General features: G+C 43.1%; 1 pseudogene; it reads left to right on the top strand.

Moving 5' to 3' along the window:
* Positions 1-1,807: 1,807 nt before the first annotated feature.
* On the top strand, positions 1,808-4,908 carry LOC105044194 (uncharacterized; annotated as a pseudogene).
* Positions 4,909-15,054: the final 10,146 nt, after the last annotated feature.

The raw sequence follows: 15,054 nt of genomic DNA, 5'->3' as shown, positions 1-15,054 counted from the left end.
AATATCAATCATATAATTGTTAAAAAATTGACTAATATAATAATTGATGTATGCATAAAATGGCATGTGATTGTGAGCAAGATTAAATTATGAAAATTTAAAATCAGCCATATATGATTGAGATTTTTATTAATTTTGATCAAAAATCACCTCAACCAAATATAGAATACTTAAGAGTCTCCAAATAAAATCATACTAATTACATAATATTTATCAGCGTTTTGCATAAATGCCTTCACTAGTATACGAAATTGTTATCTAACTACCAGCATTTTATGCTTTATGCCACAAAAGATTAATAAAATAACAGCATTTATAGCAAAACGCCTTGTATTTTATAATACTTTTTAATAATTAGAAGCACTCGAGCCTAAATGCCATTAAAAAAGAACTTTTACGTACATAAAATAACAAATGCCACTATGATTATGCCGCTAATGAAAGATTTTGTTGTAGTGATATGATTGCATGTCTCTTCTTGGGTGCTACAAAGCGGACAAATCAAAGGCACCTGAATGTTTTTCTTTCGGAGATTATCTGCAGTCAAAATTTTATTTTGATATGCAATCCAATTAAAAACCTTCACTCACGTGGGAAGTGGGGGTGCCAAATAAGTTTGCCAAAAACAGATTCAATACCTCCATAGCATTCGTTAACAGAGTATTTTTGATCTCATGACCATTTCCAGATTGGCATATCAGAGCTTGAGTTGAGATTAACTGTATCCATTAAAATCCTATAGCTCTTCTTGAGGGGTTTGATGGGGAGACACAACAGGACTCCAACCATGGTGGCGTGCTAAGGAATTCCTCTCGGCGTTTGATTTGTTTCTTCTCATTTTATATTCCATCCTTTCCGCCATGGAGCATAAGAAAGTATTATATGCGATTACAGAGTACTCTGGTGTCGACATTGAAACTGTTTGTGATGGTAATACGCCATGTAAATTTTGTTGAACACAAGAGCTTTTTGATACAACTTCCAGAAAAAAGAAATGTTTTTGCAAATTGAATAGCTTATCATTGTGTAATATTTTCTGAATTTTGTTTTTGGTTCTTTTGAGAAAGTGGTGGAGTGCAACTCTCCAAGTATGAACCCGGAGATGGATGCCCATCAAAACGTAATAAAGAATATAAGAAATAAGCTAAGATCAGTATCAGTCTATTAAAGCCTGCATAAAGACTAGTATAGTTAATTATATTTTTCTGTAGTGTAAAATAGATGAGATGAGGGGTTCAAACTATTCAGGATTATATCAACAGTATTAACATCCTTAAGTGTCATGCTTCTGATATGCCGACTCACCAAGGAATACAGAAGTCATCACTTAACAACAACAAAAAGGACATCGCGTAAGGCTAGATGCTTGATCTTTGATAGTTCTTTATTAGGCCTTCATATTCTTCTCTATGATATCTCTTCCACCACCAACAACGAAGAATTTTTCACCGTTTCCGCCATTTTCAGGAAAACAAAATTTTCTAAACGAATAGCTCAGTTCCTTAAATTTCTCCTCGGTCCTGTTTTTTTTTTTTGATAAAACCGAAATTTCTACTCCATCAAAAAGTTTGAAAGCAGCATCAATGAAATTTCTCAGCAGGAGAATCCAGCTTGCAAACAAAGTTGTCATTGAACCAGGAAAATAGCATCCCCCATCGGTGACCAGGTAAACGAAGTCACTATGCCGTGTGAAGCGATGCACGACTCTCACCAGAATTGACTAGCCTACACAACAGCGCCAACGAATTGGAGGGGGATCAATCACTATCTATGAGAATAGGAGGAACCTTCTTCCTTCTGCCTTCAACCACAAATCAATCAAAGCCACATCCCTGACTCTTCAAACCCTTCAATCAAGCTTCCCTTGACTCCCTCTGGGTCTCCTCCCCAGCCTTCCTCCATTCGTTCCATCTATAACGAATACTGTATTTGGCCGTGAAGACAGGATAACAGAGCCAAAATCAATCTCTCTGAAATCCTCCATCTTACTCATGAAGACAATCCAAATCCAACCTTTCCTCCTCTCCCTCCTCATATTCTTCTCCATCTCCTTTTTCGAAGGCGCCGGAGCACAGAGCGAAGCACAAGCTCTTCTCAAATGGAAGTCCAGCTTGTCTCAGCCATATGCTCTGAGCTCATGGTCCCTTGCCAACTCTACCACCCCATGCACATGGTTTGGTGTCCGCTGCAACTCCGCAGGCAGCATCGTGCGGCTGAGCTTACCCAATGCCAACCTCAACGGCACCCTCTATGAATTAGACTTTGCTTCTGTGCCCGGCCTCACCAAGCTCGACCTGAGTATCAACCGCCTCTATGGCCCCATTCCTTCAAACATCTCTGCTCTCTCCAAGCTCACGTCATTAGACCTCAGCAGCAACAACTTCAATGAATCCATTCCGCCAGAGATCGGTCAGCTCTCCAAGATGGTCGATCTCCGTCTCTCCCGCAACAATCTCGCTTGGCAAATCCCACCGGAGATTAGATCGGCCACAAAGCTGCAAATCCTATTCCTCTCCTTCAACAACCTATCAGGTCCAATCCCACCAGAGATTGGGAGGCTGGCCGACTTGCAGCAATTGGATCTATCGGACAATTCACTTGGTGGTCCAATCCCTCCAGAAATTGGGAGGCTGGCCGACTTGCAGCAATTGGATCTATCGGCAAACAAACTATCAGGTCCAATCCCTCAGACAATAGGAAACCTCACACAGCTCACTTTCCTGGCCCTCTACACCAACAACTTGAACGGCACAATCCCAGCAGAGATCGGAAACAAGATGGCACTGACTAGCCTTGACCTCAGCACCAACCAATTGGAGGGTGAGCTGCCGAATGCCATTGCTCAGCTTCCAAATCTTGAGTTCATTTCGGTCTCGTCCAACAACCTCGGCGGTCGCATCCCTCGAGACCTCGGCCAAAATGGGCATTTGAAACGTGTCGAATTTTCAAACAATAGCTTCTCGGGGGAATTGCCTCCAAATTTATGCGAGGGCTTTGCTCTTCAGTACTTAATAGCGGATCGCAACAACTTCACAGGTCCCCTGCCGGCTTGGTTGCGCAACTGCTCGGAACTGGTCCAAGTTGAGTTGGAGTGGAACCACTTCATTGGAGATATATCACAAGCTTTCAGCATCCATCCTAAACTAACCTCTTTGGATCTCACTGGCAATCAGTTGACGGGCACGCTGTCTCCAGACTGGGGGGAATGCAAGAATTTCATTTATTTGCACTTGGATGGCAACAACATCTCTGGTGACATTCCACCGGCATTCGGGAACATGACCAACTTACAAGGCCTGAGCTTAGCTTTCAACTTTTTGTCCAGCACAATCCCACCTCAACTGGGGAATTTGAGTCTCTTATACGCGCTCAACTTGAGTAGTAATCAATTATCAGGGTCGATTCCTTTGGAGTTAGGTGATGCTGCCCAGCTTACTTCTCTCGATTTCTCAGCAAACAAACTCAATGGTCCAATACCAACCGAGCTTGGTAAGTTGAGAAGTCTTGTAGTATTGGATTTAAGCAGAAATGACCTCTCTGGACCAATTCCTCATATAATAATGGGACTTGCATCACTTATTTCCTTGAATTTGGCAAACAACAATTTTTCTGGGTTGATTCCGAGATCAATAGGTTCCTTGTCTTTGCTCCAATCACTGCACTTAAACAATAATAGTTTGATTGGAGAAATACCTTCTTCATTGAAGAACTGCACATCTTTGGTCGTTTTAGACCTCGGGGAGAACAAGATTCATGGAAATATTCCAAGTTGGATAGGAGAGGGGCTTTCATCATTGACGATCCTCCGTCTAAGTTCGAATATGTTAAATGGTAGCATTCCTCCCCAGTTATCACATCTATCTTCACTTCAGCTCTTAGACCTTGCACACAATAATATCTCAGGAAGTATCCCGCAGGGTTTAGGCAATCTTACCGCAATGGTGGCTAGCTCTTAAGAAAAAGGAAAAAAATTGGATTCCATTTCCCACCTTGCCTCACCTAACTCCCATGGAACCCTTTCCTACCTCACCCTCGCAAGTGAATATATTTCCTATAAGCCCCTTTATCCAGATCAGATAGGTTGCTCCAGTAATTACTACTGTACAGTCTCTGGCCAGGATGACTCCTTTCACTACAGTGAGAGCATTTCCATAATCTGGAAAGGAAGAGAGTATGTTTTTCAACAGACGCTTTCACTAATGGTGGGAATCGACCTTTCAGACAATTATCTCTGTCATCAGATCCCTACAGAGCTAACAAATCTTTCTGGGCTAATTTTTTTAAATCTCTCTAGGAATCTTTTGGATGGAAGCATTCCAAAGTTGATCGGTAACTTGAAAAATCTAGAAGTTCTCGACTTGTCCAGGAATCACTTATCAGGTACAATTCCTCAAAGCATCTCTTCTCTGACATTCTTGGATTCTTTCAACCTATCAAACAACCACTTGTCGGGACGGATACCATCTGGCCATCAACTACAAACACTTGATGATCCATCAATCTATAGCGGTAATGATGAACTTTGTGGATTTCCACTGCCCAAAAATTGTTCGAGTGACCAAGCATCCGATGTTCCATTGTCAACTCATGATGATGGTGATGAAAAAATATGGTTGTATCTTACCATGGGACCAGGATTTGTGGTTGGATTTTGGGGGTTCTTTGGTATTTTATTCTTTAAGAGATCCTTGAGGTTTGCCTATTTCCGATACATTGATGATATCTATGATAGGTTCTCTAGGATATCAATGAGGAGCATGCAAGGACTGCAGACTTTTTTTTTTTTTTAATATATAATTTCTGATGTAATATAAGGACTGCAGACTTGTTCCTTTTAGATTGACATGTTCATTTCCCACGGAAATTTGGTATGCTTGTTATGGATCTTGCATCTTTTCCCATGACAAATTTGGTATGTTTTGTGTGAATCTTGCATTCTTAATTCCCTATGTTTCTATCCTACTTCTTATACAGGAAGATTATTGCGGGTTCTTTAGAAATCAAATACTAAATCAAAACACAATGCAAGCTTTAAAGAAAATTAGAAACAACTATGCGTTAATCTAAAATTCTGCAAAAGTAAATCAAGGGTAGACAATAAATGTGATAGACACTTTCTCATTATTTTGACCTAAAACGAGAGGTTAATTTAATAATACGATACATAGTTTCTCTCAAAAAGAAAAAGGGAAAAAAAGACTAGTAGGCCAATTAAAACCATCTAACAGAGATTTGTTGTGGACGAAAGAGATAATCAAGAAGGAAAGCATTCTGCGGCAGTTTTCAAATCTGCTGCATCAAGAGTTAGATTGGTGATTTGCAAGTAGCTGGCAAAATAATTGTTTATATAAGAGCTAGAGATTACTTCCATCAAAAGCTGTTAAAGCCATCTCAATATCAATCGATTTAAAATAACAATGCTAAACGAGGAATGCTACGTTGCTCCCCTTTCAATGAGTATGAACAATTCTCTTAACTTATGACAAGAGATAACCAGTGCAACCTGTAGATAAGTCAAATAGAGCGAAGTAGTTCTTGCCGGTGTGGCAGTGGTTGTTTGACTGCTTTTAGTTTATGTTTTTTGATCCATTTGTGAAAAATAGTAGCTTGCAATGTTTCATAGTTGAATGGCGAACACATTTGGGAGATTATGAGACCCTTCAAAGTAAAAACTTTCTTATAGTTATTAATGAGAAATAAGCAATTAACCATGCATTAAATGGAAATAGGGATGATTTGGCATTAAGGATTGTGTATTATGCAGAATGATAATTTATAGCACATCTATCATATGCAGATGAGAACTTTTGAGATATAGATGAGCAATAAGGCATATTGAAGGATACATTTATAGCACATCTAATTAGTTTATCTGCTAGGCAGTAATCATTTGTCCTGCTTATGCCCTGCAACTGGGCATCAGTCTCACGGGGCTAATTATCAAATTCATCTAATGCAATCACTGACCCAACTTAATCACAACCAACCATCAACTATTATAGTGATAGAATCATAACTCACTTGAAATATTAGTTGCAAAAATGATGGTTTTACTCATTCCGTAATAATAAATTCTACTATAAAAATTATAAGGGCATTGTCATTGTAATAATCAGATCTCACAAGATACAACTATATATAAGATAATAATGCCTTTACAGAGAAGAAAGGAGGATTTAAGGGCACTTACCTCCTTGTCGATCAAGCACATCGCAAATTTCTTATGCACCTTAGAAATTAATCTAAAACAAGGCAATTGAGGACTGTCTTATTATCCCACCTTATTCTATGTTTGGTTGGAATTACGAGAGAGAATATGGATGGAGTTAGAAGGATGGACAGCCTCTATTCACTATTTGGTTCAAAAAGTTAGGAATGATGGATGGTTTCCGTTCTTTCCCATCTCTTCTCTCTATTTCTCTCTATGGAAGCTCAATTTGTACATTGCTTTAGGGGTATCAATGGTCCAATCGTGCTCTTTCTCGTGTTTTCTGACATCTTAATTTGTATGCTTATCTATGCACAGTTCTCTGGCGATGCTTTCGGCAAAATTTGCAGTCGAGCATTGGAAATTTAAATTTTAAAATTTGAATGAGGTCTATGATCCATACAGGGGGTGTTTTGAATTTTAGATTTTGAATCTCGGAGTCCTTTCGTGGAAGGAAGTATGGGATTCGCCCAACTTTTTATATCCTCTCTTCTTGTACTCCTTTATTAAAAGGATTGATGAAATCTAAAGCTTTGCCTTCTACTATGTTCTACGGTAATTGCAAAAGAATTTGCAAACTTTAAGCGCACATGTTCAGATTTGCATTCTACTCTATCTGGACTGCTCGTTGTAATCTTCTTATATCCATCCCGCTTCTAGTAACTTTTGGAACCTATTTTGACTGGAGGCACATCTCCTTCGCTAGAAACCAACAACAAGCTGGTTTCATGATGATCACTGCTGTTAGCTGCTGACAAGAGTGAAACAATCGGGTATTCCTCCATCTTTCTTCTGATTTTAATTCGGTGACCTCTAAAGGGGTTCGACTTCTCAATGATTGGTTTATACTCTGTCAACCCTTTGGTTACTTATCAGTACCTGCATCAATGAAATTTCTCAGCAGGAGAATCCAGCTTGCAAACAAAGTTGTCATTGAACCTGGAAAATAGCATCCCCCATTGATAACCAGGTAAACGAAGTCATTATGCCATGTGAAGCGATGCACGACTCTCACCAGCATTGACTAGCCTAGACATCAGCACCAACCAATTGGAGGGGGATCAATCACTATCTAGGAGAATAGGAGGAACCTTCTTCCCTCTGCCTTCAACCACAAATCAATCAAAGCCACATCCCTGACTCTTCAAACCCTTCAATCAAGCTTCCCTTGACTCCCTCCGGGTCTCCTCCCCAGCCTTCCTCCATTCGTTCCATCTATAACGAATACTCTACTTAGCCGTCAAGACAGGGTAACAGAGCCAAAATCAATCTCACTCAAATTTATTGCTAAAAAATAAATTTTGTCGCATAAAATATTTTACGATGAAAATAATTTTGTCGCTAGGTTCTTAACCAATGCCCCGTCGCTTAAAGTCAACGATGAAAATAGTAATTCATGATAAAATATTAAATATTTTATGATAAAATAAATTTTATCTCGAATATATATATAATTTTTGATAAAAAAATTCATCATTAAAAGTCAGCAAACAATATTGCCTAAACATCTATTTTGTTGCAAAACATCAGTTTTAAAAATCACGTGCATCCATGCTGCTGCTTGATACCCTGTCACGGACCGCCGAGTTTGGACGTAGGTGGGATGAGATGAGGGCCATGAAGGCATGGTAGTTTCATTTCATCTGGTTGTCCTGATTGATGTCATTTAACGCTAATGATGGAGAGTTTAAGATGAGGATCAATGCATTGGGCTCACAAGAAACCGGAGGAAGGGTGGGTGATGCATGATGGTACACCGTGGCGAGGCAACAACGCAAGGGACCATCTGGGCATGAAACTGGTTTGACTGATCTATCCTTATCAACTTCCAGGTTGACAAATCTGTCCTGGGCTCTTCGGTTAAAAAGGAAAAAAGAAAGAGAAAAAGAAAACTAGCATATTTGATCTTTACACCAACGATCCTCAAATATTATATGCAGATATAGCATCATTCGATATTGCCTTGCAAGTCAAACCACATCATGATCGAATCCCTTGTAAAGATAGTTTTGGATCATAATGAAACCTTTACAGCTAGATTACAATCAAAACCTAATTGAATCTTTAATATAAATGCTTTGATTTCCAATCCTGGCTTTGACTGCCATAACGTAGCCATTGGATTTGACCATTTTTTCTTGGGGTAGAAAGTTTAACTATATTCTGTTATACGTCTCGTTTAACTTTCGGGTCCTGGTGCAATCAGCAGCAACAAAACAAATAATTGAAACAGCAACAAAACAAATAATTGAAACAGCAACGACCGATAGCTAAAGCAATACCAAAACATATGTTTAAGAATGATAAAATCGACCAAATCCGATGGGTATGCACCCTACCCAAACCCGATCAAACTCAAAAAATAGGGTTTGACCGGGTTTGAATTCGGATTTGGGTAAAACTCGAAAACTGTAGCATGAGTATGTTCAGAGTATGGGTAGTGCTGTTTTCTACCCGAATCCAATCCGAACTTACGAATATGGATAATATCCGAACCCATACTCGAATATATATGTTTATAATTCTATTTTGGTAATTATATTTTGGTTGATAATATGCATAAATTTTTTTTAGTTATTTATATATTCTATGTTGAATTGCAATTCTATTTCTATGTTTGATTTCTATAAATCTGGACTTATAAATTATGTTTTATGCTGAATTAATAATTTTATTTTAATTGATAATATGTATAAAATTATTTTGATTGTTTATTTTTTTGGATATAGGATAGGCATGGGGTGGGTATAGATTGGGTATGAGGAAATGGGTTATCCGTGAGTATCTCCGAACCCATTCGGTATGAAGATGGGTATCTCTTTTCTTATCCGATCAGATATCAGGTAGGGTTTGGGTATAGGGTATTAAGTTCGGGTATGGGGATGGGTAGTATAATTTTCGATCCAAATCCTATCTATTGTCATCCCTACATATATTGTAGGTATGCTTGGGGAGCGCCGGTGCACTTGATGTAGAAAAAAAAAAAAAGACAATAGCAAGGCCTTAAAGGAAACTATGTATCATGTATGTGCTTCCTAATGGACCCTCAGTTAGGGAAGAAGCTTTACCATGTGCAATTCCCTCAGAGGTTTGACGGAATCGACCCCAATGATCGGTATGCCAACCGTAATGTGGTCTTCTTTGATGTAAGCTGCGAGTCCTTGCACGTATTTGACTTAATTATCCGACCCCCGACACGTAGTAGCATTGGTTATCGTATCTAATTAGCAAAAGAACTGCATAATTAAATGAGGAAACATTTCGTTAAAACTTACTAGTAGAATAACAACAATTTTTTTAAAGAAGCCTACCATAATTAGCATGACACCCACTGTTTTCATGTTTAAGAATTTAGAAGCTTTTATGTCTACTATTTTGATTTTCTTTGTCATAAAAGGAATGCTACTTAAATATATAATATGATTAACATATACTATTTTCTAATACCATATTTATAAACTGACATGACCATTATGATCGGATTTTCATTTTTTCCTCACTCTTCATATGGTAGTACTACTATTAACAAATTAACCTCACATAAAAGTTTACGTACGCACAAAGATATTTCCTTTATTTTCGTTATTATTATTTTTTTGCCGTGAATGCAAATTCTATAGCTCTTCCTTTTTTTTTTTTTTGTTTTTGATGAACTGGGAGGTGAAAACCACCCATGACATTTATCATAACAAGAGAGTATACGAGTGGTCACAATGCTGTGACCTATGACCTTTTTTGAAGACTTACAAGCAGCGCGAAATCCCAACGCTACGTCCCCACAGTCCATTTAGTTCCACCGGCTTCCTTTCATTTTTCCAGCGATATTGATAGAACTTCATGGAGTCCATATTAATTTATGCTGGCCTGAGAAGCGTAACATCCGCTCCTGGTCTTGGGAAGTATTATGATGTTAAACATTAGTCCCTTGGCTTGGATAATATGCGCTCAACTTTCATTCAGATCTTCTTTTCTGCTTGTTTGTGAAAATTATTGGGAACATATCCTTCATCGAATTCTTTCGTATCTCAACTTCGAACTCCTCCTTATGAACTCCTGGCTTTGAGCTAAGGTAGATTAGTCCCTAGCCATCAGAAGTAACGGAAAGTTACAAGTCCAGAATAAAAAGAGATAGGCATCTGTCCAATAGATCAAACAAGATGTCTTCTGATCAAATTGGCTTCGCTCCTGATTCAGCATAGCTTCTAAGAAGGATGTGGATCCTTGAGTTGATTCAAAAGCTCTAAAATTGGAAGTTTCAGTCTTCCTGTGTACACAGAAATCCAGTCCTCTAAAACTGAGATGCATTGGGCTAGAGCTTTGAGATGCGAATTTGCCTCGAATCGAAACCGTCTTCCATTCCATTCCTTCCATAACATCCAGCAAGTCCCATGCAAGTTTTATGATTTCCTTGGGTAGGTCTTTCCTCCACCCTGTCCATAACCATTCCAAAGATTCCGGCATTTTTTGGATGTTGAGAGAGGAGGTTATATGCTGCCATATTTCACGGGAGTAGAAACATGATAGGTCGTTATTAGGGGCATATATAAGTGCCGCTAAAACCAAGAAAAAATGCCACAAAATTTATCTTTTTGCAGCATTAAAAAATTGCCCTTAAAGACTCAATTCCAGCATTTTTTCTAATTTTTTACAGTACTTATATATGCCAATAATAAACTATATGCGGCACACTGGGATATGCTGGTAGAAGTTCATATATTAATGGCATTTATATGTGCTGTTAAATATACATTTCATTAGATATTATAGGCATTTTATTTGTCGGGAATAAGTAACTTGCTAGCTTTTATACAAAATGCTGCTATTTAGTTTAAATTAGAATAGTTACCTTTCATTTTTTCCGATATTATGCAAATGCCGCAAATTTATCATCTAGCAGCAGTTTCGTAAGCGCTTCCAAAATTTTAGGTGACATATTCTCATCTTCAATTCTCATAATACTTATTGTGATCTTATAATATAAATAATAATAGCAGATGTATTTAGCATATCATGATGCTAGAAAGTCATTCTATAATCAAAATGCACTATTGATATTAATATTTTCCAACATTCCATTTACATTAAGGCATCCAAACCATTGAAGAACAAACTACTGTATTATAGAATTCAAATCAAATAGTCATGTCTCATATCATTTTCCCACAATCAAGTTTCATTTTTTTTTTTTTAGTTTGAACCAACAAAAGAGAAGTCAAAATACAAGTTCAAAGCATGAAAAGCAAAAAAAAAAAAAATCATCCACGTTGTCCCCCTTCATTGGTCACATCAACACTCTATTTACGAACAACCTGCCAAATATAAAAAAAGAGATAATAATGAGTTAGATTGTAGTTCTAGTTTGATTATTATAAAAGAATTAAAATGCAGAAAAAGGGTAAATTCATTATGCGAGCAAATCCACATTCTGTTTTATATGTAGCTTCTGGTGGATTATCTATGTTATGCATGTAAAGTATTTCTGCTTCGACTACTATTGTATCTTAGTACATGGAACAGAACTTATGTCCTTGTGCTTGTGACTTCTTATTTAACAAATTGAGAGTGATGCTTGTTGCGGCCAATCGCCTCGTCGTTCGATCGTCGGGAAGCGTGCACCTGCAAAAGGAAGTCCGCACTGACCAGAGGCGGCTCCGGCGGGGACCCTCCGACGGTCAAGTCAGAGAGGTGACTGGGCAACAGTGAAATGCAGACAGAGAGCTCTGAGAGAGAGAAAGAGAGAGGAGCGAGCCTGCGTATGTGGGAGAGACGGACGGATCGACCCTTTGCACTGTTGCCTTCCCCGGTATATATAGTGGAGCACGGTATGGCGCCGTCATTAATGGCGCGGACAAGTGAGGAACTGTCAACTCACTGTAGGCTGTCAGAGCCGCCGTGAAAATATCATGTCGCCGTGTAGCCGTCTAATCACCAGGGTTGACCCGGCTCTCGGCGGGACAATGCCCCTAGGTAACTGTGCCGCATGTCCGTGTCAGAGCTGACAACGTCTGGCGGCCGTACGGCGGTTGGTGGAGTCGGCCGACCCAAGGTCGGTGGCCAACAGAGTGGCGTCGGGCTCCTCCGTCGGTCGGCGAGCTTCAAGTGGGTCGGCTACCGGACCTCTGGTTCAGTCGGTCGGGAATAGACCGTGGAATGGCCGTGGTTAGCCGCTGATGGCGTCCGTTGGCCTGCCGCCCGACTTACGATCGGCCAGTCAGAGTCGTTCGTCGGGCCGTCGGTTAGTCGGTCGGGCCGCTAGCCGGTCGGGCCCTCCGATAGTCGGTCGGTCGGTCGGTCGGGCTCATCCGAGGTCGGGCCCTCCGATAGTCGGTCGGTCGGTCGGTGGGTATCCCCCAACAGTTGCCCCCCTCCACTCCTAAGTCGGGTGGAGAGCTGGCCGGTGCCTTCATTCGGGTAGCAAGACCGGACGACTGGGAGTGGATTTGTCGCATGTGCAGATCCGACCGTACCGCCGGCTGATCCGTTGTCTGACACCTCACGAACCCCGAGAGATCCGAACGTCTAGTCGATGCCAGAAGTCGCGCCGGCGTCCGGTGCCGGACGCCGCGTCTTGTCGTCGTCAGCCGTCACGTCGGTGTCAGAAGATCGGGTGCCGGACGATACGGCGTCAGTCGATCGGATTATTCGGCGCCGATCGTGGGTGAGGCGTCCCATCGGGAACGCGGACCGGCGTGGGCGGCCGACTGCGGAGCCAACCCCCGCGCGCCGCGTGTCAAGGTGGTTGGCCGGCGCCCGCTCCGGCATTTAATGCGGGCGGTGCGGGCGTCCCGGGGCGAAGCGCGCCGAATCTTTAGCCAACCGGCGGGCGCCACGCGTCGCTTATCTGGAGGACTTTGGTCGGCGCGGGAGCATCTCGGCCGTCGGTCGGCCCTATATATATAGGACCTCCCGGACCCTGACCCACATTTGCCATTTGCTGGGGAAACTCTGTCCGGGCGATTTCTCGGTCGTCGCGGGCAGAGCTCTTCTCTACCTCCGGAGGGTCCATCGGGTTCGTGGTCCTCCTTCCCCTTCTTGCTTTCTTCTCTTCTTTCTCTTCTTTCGGTTCCTGCACAATGACCAGGAAACCGACTCAGGGAGCTCGATCGGGGAACCCGACCGACGACACCCGATCGGCTCCGGAAGATGAGGCCTCCTCGCTTTCGGGCCGAACGTCGATCAGCTTCGGGAGCACTATCGCATCCCGGAGCAGTTTCGGCTCTATGCTCCAGGGGCCGGCGGTCGGGTCAACAACCCTCCGCCCGGCGACCTGGCGCTGTATGTGAGGACCTTCGTGCGGGTCTTCGACTTCCGATTCCGGAGTTCGTCCGGAATCTGCTTGATTACTACGGACTCTGTCCGGCGCAACTGGCGCCGAACTCTATCCGGCTAATCATTTCTTTCGCGCTGTTGTGTCAGCTCTTGCCGACCAACCCTCGCGTTTCCCTCTTCCGGCCTTCTTTGTGCTCCGACCCCACCCTAAAGCCCGAGGGTGGTGGCTCTTCAATCCCCGGAAGGGTCTTGCTTTCATAACCGGTCTTCCATCGTCCATTCATGGATGGAAGAATCAGTTTTTCTTTGTTTCCTCTTCCTCCTCTTGGGCTTTCCTTCTCGCTGGGGTGTACCCCGAACTGAGGCCAACGACAACAGTCGGGTCGACGTGGACGACCGGGAGGACTTCCACCGACTCAAAGATATGTCGGTCCCGAAGCAGAGGGAGCTTGTTACCGAGCAAGCTCTCTATGATGCTGGCCTGAGTCTGGTCCCCCGAATAGTATCGTCCGATTCCCCAGCTTTTTCTTTTTATTCGGCTTTAGGTAGTTCTGGTCCGGCCTCTGACATTGGTAGGTTTTGCAGGGACACCGCCGAGGATGAGGCCGACCGACGCCGAAATTCGTCATTTTGCCGTCGCGAGGAAGAGGCCAGCGTCGGGGGCTGGCCCTTCGCGTCCTTCCAAGAGACCAGCTCCAGTTCAGCCGACCGTGGAAGCGTCGGCGACCGAGGGTCGGAGCCAATCATAGCCCTTGCGGCTCCGACCGTCCGAGTCGAGGAGAGGCCGACCGAGGAAGTGGCCGAAGGGTGTCGACGGTTTCGCCGCCGCGGGTGGAGCCGGATGTCGTTCGGGAAGCCGAACATCGTCCGGAGGCGTCCGCTGGCGCAACGGGGGGCGTCGGGTCGAACTCCAGCGTCCCATCGCTGCCAGCCCCGTCGGTCGGGGTAGCTGATCGGGGGAAAGCCCCGATGGAGCCCTCGGAGGAGGAGAGATCAATGCCCCCCAGCGCATACTACCCTGAGGGTGCGTCGGCCTTGGCCGACCACAACCTTGCGAGGAGGTTGTGCCAGGGGATCCTCCTCCCTACCGACGTTCAGTCGTTGCGGTCTCGGCAAGTGACCGAAATGTTGTCGCGGTTCTACCCGTCGATGGTGGAGGTAAGCTTCGCGTCACCTTTTACCTTAGAAGAATTTTCGTTTGCCACATAATTCTGACAAGGCTTCTTTCTGTCGGCAGTTGATCTTCACCATGTCCGAGCTGGAGGCCGGATACCGAAGGTTCGGCGACGTTCGGGCAGCCTTCAAGGAAAGGTCGGCAGCGGCCGAGGCCGAGAGAGGGAGACTGGTCGACCAACTGCAGGAGTCGGTCGATCGGGGGCCAAGTTGACGGACGAGGTCTCCCGGCTCATGGCCGAACTAAAGTCGGCCAAGAAGGAGGCCAAGCACAAAGGTCGGGTCGTGCGTCGTCTTCGGCGCGAACGGGACGGTGCCACCTCCGAACTCCAAGGGGAGCGCGAGCAACTTCGGGCCAGCCTGGGAAGCTCGCGGGAAACCGAAGAGGACTTGTCCATCGCCCA

The sequence above is a fragment of the Elaeis guineensis genome, chromosome 4 (assembly GCF_000442705.2).
Source record: "Elaeis guineensis isolate ETL-2024a chromosome 4, EG11, whole genome shotgun sequence".
Lineage (NCBI taxonomy): Eukaryota > Viridiplantae > Streptophyta > Magnoliopsida > Arecales > Arecaceae > Elaeis > Elaeis guineensis.
This window is presented reverse-complemented; position numbering and strand designations above follow the sequence as displayed.